Source organism: Ursus americanus, chromosome 12 (assembly GCF_024610735.1).
Source record: "Ursus americanus isolate L20-20 chromosome 12, mUrsAme1.1.p, whole genome shotgun sequence".
NCBI classification, from domain to species: Eukaryota; Metazoa; Chordata; class Mammalia; order Carnivora; family Ursidae; genus Ursus; species Ursus americanus.
In genome coordinates, this window is record NC_142138.1 from 19,043,147 (window position 1) to 19,062,005 (window position 18,859).

Consider the following 18,859-nt stretch of genomic DNA (forward strand, 5'->3'; position numbering starts at 1 on the left):
ATGCTCTGAGGCTTTTACTTTCAGAAATGGGAAGTTAGGTATGATAAATAAAATGAATGATTAAACTAAGCAGTGTGCTTTTGGGTTGCAAAGAAAGCATGTTTATGGCTTTGTGCAAAGGTTATCACGGAAAGATGCTAGTCAATGGTTTCTGTGTGACTTCTGGCTTGAAAACTACTTCCAAAGAGGAAACCAGACCTGATTTGGTTAATGTTCTTTTGACTTCTTGAAAATATAATTTAAGAAGAAAATTCTAAAGAGCTACAGTTGTTTTCTGGCATATTATTTGCAGAGTGCTTTATAAGTCACAGTTTAGGGCACTCTTCTTTGTCTGGAACACTCTCTCCCCACCTTGGACCCATACTCTGCTGAGCTAATTCCAACCTAGCCTTCACATCCTTGCTTAAGCATCACAGCCTCAGGGAGGACATCCCTGAGCCTCCAGACAAGTAAACCTCACTTTGCTCTCTGTATTTCTTTTGTAATACTTACTGCCTTATAATCACTTCTTAACTGTTTGCTTCCACTGCAGACTGTAAAGCCCCATGACACACATGCTTCCAAATGACTTTACATGTCAGTAACTTGCCTACACACCCCTAGGGTGAGATACCCTTAGGACAAAAAGAACTGAAAAAGAACTTTAAACTATTTGCAGTGATCATGTTGTTGTTGGTACTGTTGGTCTGTTAATTATAAGATTGTCATGTGTATTTTGGGGAAATAAAGAAAGTAATTAAAGGTTACTATAATTCTATCATTTTTGGAGTTGTTGCAAATTAAGACTATCAGTGTGGGAAAAGCGAGTTAAAAAGCCTCGTTTAAATTGGAATTATCAATATGAAATCATAACTAATTTTATTTAAAAAAATTTCAAACTCTATCCAAGAAACAATGGCCAATACAGAAATAATGACTCACCTCTAGTGCTCAGATTGTGGTACCCTAATACTATCCCCCACTAAAAGGAACCAGGGCTCTTTAGAGAAAAGGCTGATTCCAAGTTAGGGCCAGGAAAAGTACATGTCAAGCTCATCACAGCTTGATTCAGGTAGTAAGCAAGCAATTAGAAGCTACCAGGGTCCCATCAAAAGGGTTCAGCAGCCAACTTGAAGAGGCTTCTGGTCAAAGAACAATTTAAGCATCCCTATGGGTAATAACTGCAATTGAGTAGAATTCATCAGATATGTTTTAAAATCATAAGTTCATAAAAGGAAGGGGAGGTGAAAGGAGGAGGGGAGGGGAGGAGAGGGGACTGCTGGGAAGAACGAACAAAAGGGGGAGGAAGGGAGAAAGGAAGAAAGAAGAGAGGAAACATGTGAAAGAGAGGATGAGAGAAAGAGAGGAAGACAGAAGAGGAATTGGAGGAGAAAGAAAGAAAAAGAGGGAGAAAACAAGCAAGCACCATGGGAAGATGCTAGTCAATTAACTCATTGTTCCAAAAACTGAAAATAAAGGGAAAAAATCAAGCATTTATCTTCCTTTTCTTTTCTTTTTTTTTTTTTTTAAGATTTTATTTATTTCTTTGACAGAGAGAGACAGCCAGCGAGAGAGGGAACACAAGCAGGGGGAGTGGGAGAGGAAGAAGCAGGCTCCTAGCGGAGGAGCCCGATGTGGGACTCGATCCCAGAACGCCGGGATCATGCCCTGAGCCGCAGACGCTTAACCGCTGTGCCACCCAGGCGCCCCTTATCTTCCTTTTCTATGTGAATTATACAACTGGGTAAGTGAATAGAAGATGAAGGAAAGGTTCTTTTTATAAACGTATTCCAGCTAATAAATATAAATGAAAAGACAGAATGAGAATATCACCATTTTGCAACTACTAATGAATGAATTGATTTGGACATTTACATCACAAAAGAGAGACATTGATATTGTGGGTCTCCTAATGGAAGAACATTCCTTGTCAAAAAATTCAAATCCGAAAATCAAAAGCAAATCCCTGTTTCAGCCTCACCTCCAATGAGGAGCCTTTCTTTGTAACACAGAGATGTAATTGAACATATCTCTTCTGTTCTACTTTTATATTGTATCCATGCATTCACTTGTTTCACAGATACTCGTTCACTTGATTACTGCATGCTTTCTTTGTTTCTACTCTTGTCCTCCTGCAGTCTAATACCTACTAAGCAGCTAAATAATATTTTAAAATGTAAGTCAGAGAAGGTCACTCCTCTGCTCAAAACCTGCCAATGATTTACCATTAACCCTTGAATCAAATTAAAGGTCTTTGCCATCACCAACAAGGTCCTACAAAATCTGGCCCAAATTCATTATCACTTGCTATTCTCTCCCTAGCTCATTTTGCTCAGCCATATGGACCTTCTTGCTATTCTGTCAGTGCATGGAGCACAATCCTACCTCAGGACCTTTGCATATACTACTACTGCCTCCTTCATATCCACATGGCTTACTCCCTTACCACCTACTGGCCTCTTCTCAAATACTCCTGGCCAAAGAGGCTTTCAATGAGTATCCTATATAAGCATCAACCCTGATACTCTATTTCCTTTAACTCACTTTATTTTTTGTAGCATTTATTATCACAACTATATCTTATATTCATTGTTTTATTATCTCTCCCCCATTAGATTGTAAACTCTAGAAGCAGGGACTTTATTTACTTCATTCTTTTCTATTTCCCCAGTGCTTAGAATAGTGCCTGTTACATAGTACATGCTCAATGAATACATGTCAAATGTGTGAATGAGTTCATGCATGAGTTGCTGTGTCACAGTGCATTAAACATCAGTCTCCCATAAGAGCTAATTGAGGAAAAGAAGTATGCTTTTTTCAGCTTTCTATTGCAGCATTGCTTGAGGCCTGATACTTAGTAAGTCCTCAATAAATGCTTTTATACTATTAACCTTACTTTTGCCTAGTAATTTTTATATCTATAGTATAAGGATATTTCTGAAATAGAATATTTCCATTGTGTGTGTGTGGTGTGTGTTATAGATGTCGCTGGATCCCTAAATTGTATTTCTGTGAGAAAAAGGTACCAAGATCAAAGCCTGATAGGAAATAAAATCATCCATCATGAAAAAATAGAGTTCTAAGTCCAATAAGGGCACAGAAATTAAGCGTACTAGCAATTGGCCAAACATTAAGTAGAATACCGTGTGAAGATGGAACATATCACAAGGCTTCCTCCTATGGGTCCTGATACATAGTGTCTCTGAAAATGTGTCTAGAAGAGGTGGGGTGGGAAAAAAATGGATCTTCTTCAGTCACACTCTGTTGGAGCCACTAGGTGGTGCTGTCAAAGACAGTGTGATTTTCCTGTGTGGATTCAGAAGGGAAATATCTTACTAACTCGTCAAGTAAAATAATCTTATTTTTTATTACCATAGCACTGCATACTTATTGTAGAACATTTGGTAAATACAAATTAGCAAAAGGAAGAAATATTTACCCAGAATGTTTCCAGAAAAAAACACTGTAACAGTGTGTATATTCTATAATTGATGATGATGATGATGATAATAATAATAATGGCTTACATTAAGTGCCTGCTATGTGTCAGACATCGTCCCAATGCTTTATACTTTTCAGCTTCCCAGTCTTTCTAGGAAATTTCTCCCTATAAATAGTCATATATGAGATATATGTATATTGATAAGGATATCATATTGGCTGTTAGTTGATAACCTGGCACATAATAGATGCTCAACAATTATTAGTTATATGAATTATTGAGAATTTAATGATATAATTCATGAAAAACACCTGGCCCATCTAGTCATTCAATAAATAGTAGCTATATATTGCTGTTATGTATTAACATTACTTAGTTTACAAAACAGCCCTGTAAATGTTCTTTGTTCAAACTGCCCCTAAGAGAGCTAAGTTTAATTAGTTGAGTGACCCAATAACAATAAGAAGCCCAAATTCAGCTTTTCTTTTGGCATTTTTACCTCTTTGTCCTTCTGCACCTGGTGTAAAGGCTTGCTTTAGGCTTAGGGGTCTGTGCCCTAGGCTGGAAAAAATCTGGGAAGTAAAGCCAGCCTGGAATCCCAGAGCTTCCTAGTGACTCTACTATCTAGGGTCACACTGTTTGTGGGCTCACAGAAACAAAATCTGGTGCTGGGGCTGGCTCAGGACAGCTGTCCCAACAGAATCTCTTGGAATTACTAAATAGCTAGCTAAGACGGTTTTCCTTCTGCTTGACCTCCATCCCCCTACCTCTCCCTGACCACTTCAGTTTCTATACCATCTGAGGTTACTGTAAATTGATTTAGTAAACACTTCTGAGTTATTGTGAGCAAGATACTGTGCTAGATATGTGGTGGGGTGGGAGGGAAGGGACAGTGAGATAATGATGGCTCTGCCTTCCAGAAGCTTTCAGACTAACAGGGAGAATAAGAGAACTACATATCTCCAAGATAAATAACTCCTTCTAAGTCTCTTGACTTCCAATCAGAAAAAGTAAACAGTTTCTCATTGTGTGATCTGGAGTGTTTGTTAAAAGTGCATCTCAGACCTACTGGATCCGAATCTCTGGAATGGGGAGGGATAGTGGGATCTGTATTTATAACAAGTATCACAGGTGCTTCTTAAACACATACACTGGTGGTAGCATCCCAAGGTGAGTGCAGACAATAATGGAGATTGAAAGGAAAACAGAGTGTGTGTTTAACTTGCCTACCACATGCCAGACACTGTACTAATCACCTATGTCTTTTGATTTCTCTTAAGCATACTGTAAGAAACTACTGTCATCATTGCCATTCCCCTTTTTTAGAGATGAAGAAACCAAAGCACAGAGAAGTTAAATAACTTACTCCAGGTCACACATAGTAGCAGAACCAAGATCTGAATCCATGTGGTTTGATTCAAGAGCCCGTGCTTTTAACCATTAAGGTCAAGTGCCTCTCATAGATGGCAACTGTCACAAAGCCCTCAAAGAGGCTTGCACAGGTGCAGAACGCCTAAGTGAAGAACCTGGGCAAAATGATATATTTTGAAATTTAACAACCATCAAGAACGATTGGTTCTCATTAGTGCCTTTATTTTTTTTTTTAGGATTTTATTTATTTATTTCAGAGAGAGAGAGAGCACAAGTTGGGGGGACAGGCAGAGGAAGAGGGAGAAGCAGACTTCCCTCTGAGCAGGGATCCCGACACATGGCTCGATCCCAGGACCCTGAGATCACGACCTGAGCCAAAGGCAGATGCTTAACCAACTGAGCTACCCAGACACCTCTCATTAGTCCCTTTAAAACGAGATTGCATGGTATTGTTTTTATTCTTCCAGAGTCACATGGGTAGTTTTTAAAAAGAGCATAACACTCTAAAAAGAGATGGGATGCTGGGTGGCTCAGTCAGTTAAGTGTCTGACTCTTGGGTTTCAGCTCAGGTCATGACTCAGGGTAGTGAGATCAAACCCGATGTCGGGCTCCATGCTGGGCACGGAGCCTGCTAAAGATTCTCTTTCTCCCTCTCCCTCTGCCCCTCCTCCTCCACTCTCTCTCCTTCTCCCTCTCAAAAAAATAAAAATAAAAATAAATAGAGCCTAACAGCAACCTACTGAGTACCTTTTCTGTATAATGCTGTTTATTTGCATTATCTCATCAATCTTTGTGGCAACTCTGAGATAACATTTGACTCAATTTAGAGATACAGAAAGTATTCTTAGAGAGTGTGATTTTTTTCCCAAGGACATACAGCTATTAAATGGTGCCATCAGGACTGTTTTTATCCAACATCTGTTGCATCAACAAAGGTGAGTTCAGCTACAAGTAACAAACCTCAATACACAGTGACTTGAAGAATACAGAAGAGGGTTCTCACATACTGCAAATCCTACATACTGGCAAGTTCTGAGGCAAAACAGTTTCAGGGTTGGTTAATTCAGAGCCTCAATGATGTCATCAAGGCCATCCAACCTTCAGATTTTTTTTTTAATTTTTTTTTTTAGGTTACAAATTTTGCCCACATTTAGGCAATTTGTGGGTTGAATTTTGTCCCCCTCCCCACAAAAAGGTATGTTGAAGTCCTAACCCCTAGTACCTCAGAATGTGGCATTTGTAAAAAAAAAAAAAAAAAAAAAAAAAAGGGAGGGTCTTACAGAAGTAATCCAGTCAAAATGAGGTTATTAGAATGGGCTTTAAATCAGTGTTATTGCCATTCTTACAATAAAGGAATATTGGACAAAGAGACAGACATTCCCAGAGGTAGGGCAGTGTGAAGACACAGAGGGAGAAGACAGCCATATGACTGGAGTGACGCATCTACAAGACAAGGAACATCAAGGATTGCTGGCAAACACCAGACAGAAGAGGCAAGGAAGTATTCTTTCCTAAAGCCAACAGAGCGCATGACCCTGCTGACACTGTGATTTAGACTTCCAGTCTCCCAAACTGAGACAATAAATTTTTGTTGGCTTAAGACACCCAGTTTGTGGCACTTTGTTACAGTCACCCTAGGAAACCAATCCAGCATTATTTCTGCCATCACTGGTATTAGTTCATCTTAGGCAGAGTGGCTGCTACATTTTAAGGAGTTACATCAGACAACCAAATCTCCAGAGGAAGAAAGAGAGACCACTTCTTTGGTTGGCAAGAAAACTCTTCTGTGAAGGAGCCCCAGCCGACTTCCTCTCCCACTTCACTGGTCAGGGTCCCATGCCCTTTCTCAAACTCATTAATGGCAAAGGGAACATGGCTGCTCATGACCAGTCAATCTGTAACTTAGAAGCAGGTTGGGTCAGATTCTCCTGAGGTGCATGGCTGTGTATAGGAGAAATAGATTCCTGAAGAAAATCAGATTCTGTTAGGAAGGAAGATGGATGAGGAAAAGGAATGCTGGGTAGGCCACCAATAGTGTCCATCATATTCTAGATTTTGTCCATCATACTATGGCCACCTTTTCTTTGCTCCAGTTTCTCTCCATAGGATGGGAATGATTGCTTTTGTTTTACTTGGAGGTGAGAGATGTGAATTTGGGTTTGTAAGTTAATTAGATTTACATAAATATTGTTCCTTATAGAACCTGAAGCTCAATGCTTGACTCAATGCCCAGAACACAGTAGACTCTCAAATGGCAGGTACTGCAGTGCCACAGGAGAAATTTGTCATCCAGTCCTTTGCTCTTTCAGCATCCAATTTTTGTGAAACTGTTCTGTGGGGTGGAAGGACTAAGGAAGGGGCTGATGATTTCACTGAACCTGGGATTTCAAGACTAATGAGGAGGATACATTCACCTCCATCTTGCATGAGCTCCTTACTTCTGCTTCATTATAAGAAAGTCAGTACACAATTGCCTGTGTCTTCCACCCAGATCATCCAACAGTTTCCCTGAGATCTCTACTACTGGACACCTCTGTTTTTTTAAAGCAGATCCATTCCTTAGTGCATATATAAGGAATGCAAAATCCATTAAAGAGTTCTGAATATGTTGGGGGAAAATATGACAGGATAAGTATGATGTAATTTAAGTATTTTGGCATAGCAAATGGAAAGAAATTACATTTCCTATTATCTTCCAACAGTTATTGAAAATGAAATGAAATATATTCTATACTCCCCCAAAAAGTCAAGGTTTTTTTTCCCCTTAAATGCAATTTTTTCCGCAGTTTGTTCATTTGGTATGCATTCCCCTCCTTTCACGACATGGAGGCATTCTGTTATGAAACATTCAATGAAAAAAAATGGACAAAAAAAGTATACTACTTCTTTAAAATATATTGCAAGAATACTCATTTTCAGCTTTTTATTGCAGCACTAGCTGGTATTCTTGCATGCAGTTTTGTAATTTATTCTGAACATTCTACTTAAACCTTTTTTCAATAGCATGATTTTATTAGAGTCAGCTCACTGGACTTTCCCAAAAAGGTATTTAAGATCAAATAAAACCAGTGCTTGGAAAAATATCATTACAATATGAAAGCAGTTACAAAAACATTAGTACTGCAAAGTTTTATTTCAAATGGCTGAGCTTGCTGTACCCCGGGTTATGGTACTTCTACTTCTGCAGACACACTTACTGGGGAGATAGGGAAAATTGTCATCTTAGCAGTTTTTGCACATGGTGGGGGGGGGGGGCAGGAAGGGGGAAGATAAGGCTATAAAAATTTAAAGTGAGGCAGCAAAAGTTTTAGGTGCTAGCATCAATGGTAAAAGTAGATTGCCGTCCATCCTAAACTCGCCTCCCCAACCCTTACTTTTGAGCCACCCTCCCCTCCTCAGCTGCCTTCAAGGATATAACAGAAATCTTTAAATTAGACTTTTACCCAGAGACAAAGTGTTGCCTTCTCTAAAATATAGGTACCTTTTGGAAATATGAGTGGATTGATTATTGAATGAAATGTGCCAGAGTATTATATTCCTTTTTGGGTTTTGCTTCATATCTAATAAACTCTTGTCAACATAGTGCCTTATTGGTCAAATGATGTCTTTTAGCACCTCCATCTGGCCGGGCCTGAAGTTCGCATCTGAAGGCTTCGTCTGGAAGCAGCTTCCCAGGGAAATTACACAGGCAAGCTTGGTAAGTCCCCAGGCTCCAGTGGTGAGCACTCTGCTGCTCTTGTCCTCTCCTTCACGTGTACTCCCTGCAGCCATCCCCCTACTCACCTTGTACCAGGCCAAGGGGCGGCCCAGCACTTTTCATTTGATTTCATATCTGAGCACCAAAGACAAATATTTTTTTTTATTCAATCGTAACTATGTCTCTCCCTTCCCTGCTAACTGACAGCTGGTGTGGCTGAAACTCAGCCTGCAGTGGGAGAAAGCCAGCCATATCCACGGCTGCAATTTGATGGGCTTCCCTCCTCACCAAGGAGGTTGCTTTCAATTAAAATCTAATGTTTATTAGAAGAAAAAGAAGTATAATTTGTTATATTATCCAAATCGCTGCTGGATAAGGTACTTTTATTTTAGAGAAAGTAATCTACTCTTGATTGTGCAGCACAAAAGGTATTTTTAGTAAAGATGAAATAAATCAGCCTTTTTAGACATTGGTATTTTCACGTAGGTGATTAGTAATCCACATGCAATTCTATTACACAATATTTCCCTCATCCCTTTTCCTCCAAGCATTGAACCTAAGGCAAAGCACCTGCATCCCTTAAGTTTGCAGATTAGGTGGTTGCTATGTGGACTTTCAAATGCGATTTTTAAATTGCAAGTTACTATTCATATTACTTTTCTAAGGAGAAATATGCTTAAAAAGTAAAGTCTTTATTGCTTCTTAAAAGGCCTAGCACTCTGTGATAAATTCTCATATTTTGACTGTTAATATGTTTGAATGAAAATTATTTATACATTTGGGTGAGGTTGAGTGGTTTTCATTTGATTGCTGCCTCTGGAAATGAAAGCAGAGTAGCAGGAAATTTACATGTCATGCTGTGATGTATATCCAGATTATGAGATGATTGTGCAGCAGACGAACCCCAAGTAAAATCATTCCCATCAAACTGTGACAACTGCAATTCCTGACAAGGCCTCTTAGTTTTGGGGGCTATTATCATTGTACAAGAATATAATCTATTGACAGCAGGGCTGTTTAATACATTTAAAGGCAGACAGTGGAAGAAATCTTAACTGTTTTCATTCGCCACTGCACAAGGGTGCAGATCAAAAGTGAATTATATTTAAAAATATGCATGTATGATGATAAGATGCATGACATCCATCAACCTGTTTAGTCATGGTTAGGCTGAGGTGGGGAAGAGCCAATATTACTGCCATATGTGGTCTGAAATAGAGACGTGAGACTGGAAATTATATCATTGCCCAGTCAGAGTGAGCATACGCGGGAGATGCTCTTTTTTAAATCCCACTTGCTACCTGTCTAAGCATTAAGCGCCATCCATGCCTGTAGCAGTGACTTTGGCACCAACTAGGTATGTGCAGGGCTCCTATATCTTTGCCCTTGTGTTTAGTAAGTGTGCATGTGTGTACTCTGCATGGGCATTGCGCAAGCACTGTGGGTGAACTGGAGATGAGTAAATCATTACCTCGAGAGAAGCTCCTAGTTAAACACTGATATGTGTGCTTATATAACAAGAGTGAAAACTAGGACATAGGGGATGGGTCTCCAGGGATTGAGGATGGAATTGTTCAGCCTCGAGGTTCCAAATTCCATGATTGGGGTGTTGGTGGAGAGGGACTGCTTACTATCCTATCCCGCAGGTGTGCAGGTGGCAGACAGGGCTGCTTCAGGTTTCAGGGTACAAACTCACCCAAGTGGTGTAGTGATGTTAATGTCCAATGTCAACAGGACTTAGCTTGGTCCCTTTTTATGAGAAAACTCTGGCAGGACTGTGAAGAGCTGTACGTTTTTCTATGTGATAGTGCTGAAAATAAACTGCAAGGAGCATTTCAAATTCCCAAGTTCATTAAGACTCTACAAACCACACATAGGATTCAGTCATTTATTAAAACAGAAGATGTTTAAGGGTAGTTTTTAAAAAATGGGATGAACAGTCCTGATGGATTAATGGTATTTTTCCTGAGGAATTAGTTCATCAGTTAATATTCAGTACCTAAATTAAAATCGCTTTGAACAGAGACAGTAGAAGGGAGAACAAAGGGTGTGGAAAATGGTTAAAATGTTTAAATCTCAGCTCAACAGCCAGAAACTCCTTCTGGGTCTTTCTGTCCCTCTCCACTGCTTTGGAAAAGAAAATGCTTAAAGAAGCCACACCCATCTGTCTTTCCCCTTAAAACCTGAACTATTAAAGTGAATGCAAAATTATTTTTAGTGCTCATTCCAAAGGTTAATCATGACAAGAAGCTCTTGTCCTTTGAAAGGTTTTATAAGACTGTCCTGAGAGAAGCAAGGATAGGTCCCCTAAAGGTCATAAAACACTGATGAGGTCTAGGTCCCATTCAGAATTGCCAGGCCAGGACTAAAGGATTATTGGAATGAACGTCCTTCAGTGGCTGGCCCAGGCCCCCTTGGTTATCTCTTAGTGATCACTGGCAGCCTGGGAAGGGACTAACTTTCTACTAAGAAGAGAAGAGTGAGCCATTTGAAATCATCCATGTCCAAAGGCAGCACTCCCACTGACCCACACCAGGCCCAGGCAAGGTAGCGTCTCTGAGTGCTAACATGGAGCCTCTCTTGTGAATAGTAAGTATTAGTTTACATCAGCAAATATTTACTGACTGCCTGCTGTGATTCAGGACTGCACTGAATCTTTACATTTTCCCTTAACTCAAATGACGTTTGGTATAAATCTTGGTAGGTAGGTAAGGGGACAGAATAATTTGAGAAGAACCTTTCAGTTTTAGTCATTACAGTGTGTAAAGTATCTAGCATAGTGATTGGTACAGAGGAAGCATGTAATACTGTGTTTTAATGAACTTTTCAGTTTAAAAGAGTTGTGGATTTATGGAAAAACTGCAAAGATAGCACAGAGTTCCCGTATACCTCCCAACCCAGTTTCCTTACAATTAATGTCTTTTATCAGTATGGTATATTTGCTACAATAAATGAACCAATATTAATACATTCTTATTAATGAAATCCATATTTTAAATTTCCTTAGTTTCTAAATGAGTCTTTTTTCTGTCCTAGGATCTTATCCAAGATACCGTAACACTGCATTTAGTGCTCATTATTTCCTTAGTTTTCTCTTCACTGTGACAGTTTCTCAGACTTTCTCGGTTTTGATGAACTTGGTAGATTCGAGGGTATTTTGTAGAATGGTATTTTGGTCAGGTATTTTGTAAAATGTCCTTCAATTGGGATTTTTCTGATCTTTTTCTCATGATCGGAAAGAGGTTATGGATTTTGAGGAGGAAGACCACAAAGGTAAGGTGCCATTTTCATCACATCATATCAAAGATGCACACTATCAACATGACTTCTTACTTTGATGTTGACCTTGACTATCTGGCTGAGGTACTGTTTGTCAGGTTTCTCTACTCTCCCTACCCCTTTTTCCATGCTGTCTCTTTGGAAGGAAATCATTATGTACAGCTCACACTTCAGGACACAGACAGTTAACCCAAGCTGGGCCAACCAGATTCCCTCTTCTGGGAATTTGAAATTGAGATTTAGAGGTGTTAGTCTCCTGGGATTGCTTGAACTGCATGCAAAGCGTGGGTGGCCATCTCCTGCCTTGGTCTTGGAGAAGCAAGGACAGCTGGTCTGAAGAGAGAGAATAATGAATATAATGGAAAAATGAAGACAATGGAGCACAGCCAGAAAGAGATGGGTAGAAGGGAGAGAATCTGCCTTGTCTGTGGTTTTCAGTACTTAGTTCCAGTTCCTTAGAGACCCAACTGCACTTCTTGCTTTTGGGTTCAGGGAGATATCCATATATGCTTACGATAACCTCCATATCCTGTTTTTTAAAAAAGATAATTTGCATAGCTTTTGGTAACTCATAATTGATGTCACCTAAGAAGTTTTAAGATAATTTTTAAATCACTGTTGTACAGCAAAATGGACATGCTTTTTCCCTCTCTGTGAGCTGAGTGTACAGAGGCCACAAGGAACAGAGAAGGCCTAGCCTCCTGATGAAGACCATGGCCTTTGGAATCCAGGCTCCTCTCTTCCCAGCTTTGGGAACTTGTGTGAGTTATATAGGCCTTGGCTTTGCCACTTATAAAACAGATATAATACCTACTTCACAGGGCTGCTGTGACAATTAAAGGAAAGAATGTTTATTAGCAGATTGCTGGGTACAATTTTGTGAAGTTCCCCCCCCCCCCAGTAGTCACCCTCTCAGTGAAATGGTCCTTGCTCACTTGGGCAAAATGTCATATGCTCAAAAACCTTGTATATGTCTCCATTATGTAGTATGGATCTCACTGTATTGTATTTATTTCTTTATCTCTCAAACTAGAACACAATGTCTTTCTTTATACCCATAGCATTTAGCACAGGCCTTCGTACATAGAAGGTGCCCAATACATGTTTGATGAATAAATGAACACAGGAATTTATTATTCATTTCAAATATTTATTAGGCACTTCCTGTTATGTTTACAGGATAGAACTCCAATTATAGGTAAAAATGTAAATAATAGTGAATAACATCTGACAGTTTGCAGCATGTTTTCAGTACTTGGTATAACTTGAGCTTACAGGGAATGTGTGAGGTAGAAAGACAGGGTTTTTATCTCCCCTATCTGCCAAATATGGAACCTGACTACCAGAGATTAAGCAGCCTGCTTATGGTCCCCAGTCCCTGCAGAGGTAGAGAGGGGCAAACACAGAGGGCTTGGGAGTCCAAGTTTAGCACTCTTGGCACCTTGGAGGCAGTGGTGTAGAAGGACTATCATCTGCATGGGATTCCTTTAGGTTAGGATGTGTAAGTGGCAAATGGGAGTCGCTGCTAAGAGGAGGGAGGAGGGTAAGAGGGATGCTTCCTTGCTGTGAGGGGCCCATCAAAATTATGGCTTGAAGCTTATTTTTACAGTGTAATAGCGTACCCCGTCTCAGCTGAGCAGAATCCTGTGAAACACAAGTTTAGCTCAGCAGAATTCATCACCAGCTGAGACTTAAAAATGTGTCTGAGCGCTGTACTTATTGAACACACAAAGAGTATGAATATCAAGTTATTCGGCTGTGAAATAGTATCAACAAAGTTAGTTATGTTTAATTTAACTGTTGAATGGAGGTTTAGCAATTTGGGACCGAAGCCTCGATGAGGAATGGAGAATGGGCAAATCAAACACTAAATTCCCTTCTCCTAATAGCCCAGGCTCTGCCGAGAGGAAAAAGCTGATCTGTGCTTTCCCACCTCTGCCTATCATCATTAAACACAGAGCAGTACCTGTCTTGGGCCTTTGTATTTTTCCTAACCTCCTCCAGGGAAGAACAAATTGCAAACAATGTCAGGTTCCCAAAGTCCCAGGAGGAGTCCTTTGAAAGCCAGAAAGAGTAAAGATCTATTCCCATTCCTTTTCTTAAATACTTCTCTAGAGGGGCAGTTTAAATGATCTTATCTGTATATACTAATATGATATAAATTGCGGGTTAGGAAGAAGAAAGTAGTATGTGCAGGGTTGTACCTCATCATTGAGAAGTATTCTCTGTCTTCTGTCATTTACGGTGTTTAATAACAAAATGTTCATTTTCTTCTCCTCCATCCATCCGTCTCTCCCCACCTCTCCCTCCCTCCTTCCTTCCTTCTGGCCTTTCTTCTTTCCCAGTATCTAATGAAGGAATTTCCATGACTCCCACTGAATTGAAGTCAATAAAGACACTATTGGCCTTTGGGGCTGGACAGGTCATTGTGCAGCTTTCCTGCGCATGGAAGGATGTTCATCAGCCTTGATCCCTGCTCCACAAAGACAAGAGCACCACTGTTTGTTTCGTGGCAAACAAAAATCTCTCTACAAACTTCTTGATTAAGAATCACTGTTTGTTTATCTGGTTGATTTTCATAAACCAGGAAGCAAAAAGAAGAAAGAGTCTTTATGAAAGTTTCTATAATTTTCTTTTAAAGAGCTGAGAATCAAATGGAATGGAATTAACTTGATGGGATGTGGAAAGGCACCCAATTTCCCTTGCTTGCTTCAACCCTATTCAACTGGAAAAATTAAATGCTCACTTTTCCAGGTGTTTTTCTACTAGCACTGGTCATAGATAGTCTGGTCAAGGATTCCTAAGTGGAAGTCTGCGGAGGGCACTGGGAAGGCTTTGGCTTTTCCTGATAAATAGGAAGGATAGATGTGGTACACAGTTTCCCTGTTCTTCTTGCCTTGCACAGAAATGTATTGGTAGGAGCTACAGTAATTATATTGCAACCATGAGGAAAAAGCTAGTTCAAGCATTTTCAGCAACTTCCCATCTCCAGACTTTTTATCTGAAAAAAACTAATCTCTTACTTGTTTAGGCCTCCCAAACCTTACTCTCAATAGCAGCAGAATAGTTGACACAGCACCATTTAAAATGACATTTGTAAGGTAATGTAATAATATAGAAATATTTTATGATTTAATACTGGTGAAAAGTGGGGTGTATGTGAATGTGTGTAAGTATATTTCCACTATATAATCCTTTCTCACACTCTACAAAAACTTATTTACAGACAAAAATAAAGGAATTATTGCAAATTGTTGAGTGCTTTTCTTCGAATGGTGTGTCTAAGAATTGTTTTCTTTACACTGTTCTATTCTTTATTTTCCAGATTTTAATAAATCTGCATTATTTTTTAAACAAAAGAACACTATGTATATGTGTGTGTATCACACACATATTTAAAGCCAATGCAGCCTCTGAGTGTGTTAAGAGGAGGGTAGTATCTATAATCATAAGCAGCAATCCTCCCACTATACTCAGCTTCCCAGAGTGTGAGCACAGGGCTGTTGAAAGTTCTAAAGCGTAACATGATGAAGAGTACATGAGGCACTGAGATCATTAATCTTCTGACAATTAAATCATGGAGAAGAAAAGCATAAGTAGTATCTTTAAATATGTGAAGGACTCTCATGTGGAAATGGGTGTTAGTTCCTTCCCTCCTTCATTCACTCCAAATACTTGTTGAGGGCCAGATGTCAGGTACTGTGCAAAGCCCATTATGAGCCCCAAACATCCATGGTCCCTGTCTCCATAGAAAATACAGTTTACGAATGGAAATAGTCATTTATCAAATGATCACAGAAATATACCACTTCAAGTGCTGATAAAACCTGTGAAGGGATAGTAGGAAGAGAGGTAAACATGATCTAGTTTGGGGAGTTAGTATTAAGACTTTCCCAGGGAGGCCTTGTTTGAGTCAAAATCTGAAGAGCTAACTAGAAAAAATAGTTAAGAAGAGAGTTCCAGGCAAAGGTATTTGCAAATGCCCTGGGGCTAGAGGGAATGTGCCCTGTCTGAAGACCAGAAAGAAGCCTGGGACCCCTAGAGCACAGATCATGAGGCTGGAGAGGCAGGCAGGGGCCAGATTACACAGGTATAAAGATTCTAGCTCTTGGGCTTCCTAAGACCCATGAAACATCAAAATGAGCTTTAATCCAGGGAGTGTTATGATTTGTTCTGTGAAAGGGTCCCCTCTGGCTGCTCTGGATCTGTGAGTGGATAGGGTTGAGAGTGCAGGAACTCCAATCCCTCATCATTCCAAGGAACTGGAGTCCATGGATGAAAGTGAGAAGGAGATGGATTTTGGCTAAATATGGAAAAAACTGTCTAATCATGAGATAAATAATAACTACCACATACTCAACTATTACAAACTGGGAGGCACTATGCTAAGAGCTTACCAACTTAAAGGTGTTTTTCATTTACTCCTCACAACCATCTTAGGAAGCACAGACCACTGTCATCCCACTTCACAGATTAAGGAATTGAAGCTCAGAGAGGTTAAGTGACTTACAATGACACACGGCTAATAAGTAGTGAACCTAGTATGTGAACTGAGTTCTGGCTAATGCTAAAGCCCCTTTTTCATCACCAAGCGACACCATCTCCCCTCACAGAATGAGCTGCCATCCTAAGCGTGAGAGAAGAAGCCTGACAGTGACCTCCTAGAAGGGCTTCCTGCACTTGGACTTCTTTAATTTTCAGAAAGTAGTATGCTTGACTTGCTTCACACTCTACCAGGGGACTTACCAGCAGCAGGAGGCATTTTCTTCCTGTGTCCCTTCCTAAAGAGCTGGGATACCTCTGTGCACCTCCCTGGCTACCATCGTTCCCACAGAAAATCATATTCTCTGCATAGCCTGGAGACCCCTCTTTCCCACCATCCTTGGAGAGAAGCCACTGGCCAGAAACGCAGCGCTGGGAAACTTCCAGAGCCTACCTAAGGCTACCTGGCAGGGGGTATTCTGCTTTCTGCCGGGCCCTGGAGGAACGCAACTCCATTTTGGAATTGAGGAGATGAAGAAGATGAGGCTCCTGAACACTGACCTTTTGTAGACCCGAGCCCATGCCAGGGCAAAGTACACGGATAGGGAAGCGCTTCCGTTGTTATCAGATGGTATTGATTCTCAGGAGAAGAGTGAGAAATTAAGAAGTTATCAGGCATCTTCGACTTCCTTTCTGAAGTCACAGAGCAGCTGCTGCTCTGTAACAACCCTGAGCATGATGAACAATTGGGGAGAAGGGATAATTTTTAAATAAAGAAAAATGCTCTTCTCTGCAAGAAAATTTGGTCACTAACTTCATTTGACAGGTGTAATAGACTGTGGTAGTTTTGGGGGGATACATGGTGTAAAGTAAAGCAAGAGAGGTAATAAGCATCTTGGCATTTATTCTTTATGTAGGAATATTTGTTCCTCAAAGTCAGACTACGTGGAATATTAGCATTTGAATAAATTATTCAACACCTTCTAGAGAAAGCAAGGGGAAAAATCTTTTCAGCATTATAACATGGCAATCTACAAGGTAGTAGAAAAAGACGGCTGTCATTTTTTCTTCAATTACAAAAGGCAAATATTTATTATTTATAAGTATTCGCCTTGTATAGGCTTAAATGTTATTTATGAACCTGTTGCACAGTGATTTTCAATGTAACTCATTATTTTTAGCCTTAGGGTGTTGTAAAGGAGCATGGATATATTTAATGACACTCTGCTAGTCAGCGCAATTACACTGTAATCATTATGTAAAATGTGCTATTAATTAAACCAATTTCTAGTTAGAACATTTGCTTCTGCAGGGCTTAATCTTAATCTTCAGCAATCTTTCTCTCTGTTTTTCACCTATTAATTATATGATTACTTTTTAAGTTAATATGATAGAATATGTTTTTATTTTTAAGCTGACTACTGCCAATTAGGAATATTTGTCAAATGGGTCTTGTGTTTATGGGTCAAAGCTTTCTTTTCCTTGAACTGGTTAAAAAAGGCTAAAAAGGTTATTTTTGGGAAACTGGATATTTTTCATAAAATCAAACTCAAATGTTCCCTTTCCCACATAAGCAGCATTATTCACAAAATTAGTTTCACGACTTACAAAAATACCCAGTTTCATTTTCCTTGAGTCATTTCAGCATCGAGTTTATATACTTTAAAATGTCCTTCTACATCAGACTTACATTTTACATTAGCATTTGTTAAGGAAACTCAAGATAGGTAAATAGTTGGTATTTCTGGTGGGTGAAGGAGGTAAATGACCTCCCTGTTCAGGCCTATCCACTACCTCTCTTCCAAAAGTCTTGCAATATTTCTATCGCGGTGTTTTCAACAACAGGGATGGGAATCCTGCTTCCTAATTTTTACTAATGATTCTTGCTACAGCATTTCTAAAGAAAAAAAAAAAAAGAAGAAAGAAAGAAAGAAAGAGAAAGAAAATTCTTCTCTCTCTCTTTTGACAAAAGGAAGGGAACAGGCTTAGTACACAGAAGCGTGACAAGTGGGAAATGGCTAACACCTTGTTGTCTTCTCACTTGGCACACCATTCATCTGAGACGGGGAGAGAAGAGTTTTACTTTTTACTTTTATTTTACTTCAGTTCGTACTCGTGGATTGGAAGAATTAACATTGTTACGATGGCCTTACTATCCAAAGTGATCTACAGGTTCAAAGCAATCCTGATCCAAATTCCAAAATTTACAGACACAGCACAAACAATCCTAAAACGTGTGTGGAACCACAGAGGGCCCTGAACAGCCACAGCAATGACAAGAACGAACGAAGCCGAAGGCATTAGGCTTCCTGGCGTCAAACATGTTAGGAGGCTATGGTAACCCAGTGTGGTCCCGGCGTAAACACCGACACAGGGCTCAATGGAGCAAGACGGAGAGCCCAGAAATGAACCCGCGCCTAAACGGTACTGACACAACCGGAGAGCCACACGTACACTGTCTTACACCACTCACAAAAACTAAAAACGCCACAGTTTTCCACATCAACTCTTTCCTCTAATGGGTCCCCTGAAGACTGACCCCCTCAGTAGTCAACCGCGCACAGGAAGCTGCTTCTCACTTTTCCTTACCTTTTCCTCCCCGGCGGGGC

General features: G+C 39.9%; 1 long non-coding RNA gene across 1 annotated transcript; it reads left to right on the top strand.

Moving 5' to 3' along the window:
* Positions 1-1,529: 1,529 nt before the first annotated feature.
* On the top strand, positions 1,530-15,019 carry LOC148109151 (uncharacterized). Its single transcript, XR_015726255.1, has 3 exons — positions 1,530-1,723; positions 8,405-8,489; positions 14,114-15,019. It is a non-coding gene; the product is annotated as an uncharacterized LOC148109151 (long non-coding RNA).
* The last annotated feature ends 3,840 nt before the right edge of the window (positions 15,020-18,859 follow it).